A 397-nucleotide genomic window follows, 5' to 3' on the forward strand; every position below is an offset into this window, starting at 1 on the left:
CCAGCTGTTAAAACCTGTCTGTTTGTTTGTTTGCTTGCAAGGGGAAGCCAATCAAAGAAAGTCTGTTTTATAAGAATAGATTAACTGAGAGTCTGCACCAAGGACCAGTATAAGGTGATTCAGGATATTTTGAACCGTGAATCATGCAAAGCTACCCTGGAGCTGGAGATTACCAACAGAGGTCCATTTTAAATATGCATTATATAAAATTTGGGTATTTGTTTTTTTTAATTAACTCATCCTATGTTAGCTAGAACGGAGTCTGGCCTATTTAACCACTAAAACTCTTTTTTCTTTTCATAAGTTCTGTTTGATAATAATGTGCTTTAGCGATCGTGGCTCAAGAGTTGGGAGTTCGCCTTGTAATCAGAAGGTTGCCGGTTCGAGCCCCGGCTCG

The sequence above is a fragment of the Pundamilia nyererei genome, unplaced genomic scaffold (assembly GCF_000239375.1).
Source record: "Pundamilia nyererei isolate P.nyererei 1_Seehausen unplaced genomic scaffold, PunNye1.0 scaffold00298, whole genome shotgun sequence".
Taxonomy (NCBI): domain Eukaryota; kingdom Metazoa; phylum Chordata; class Actinopteri; order Cichliformes; family Cichlidae; genus Pundamilia; species Pundamilia nyererei.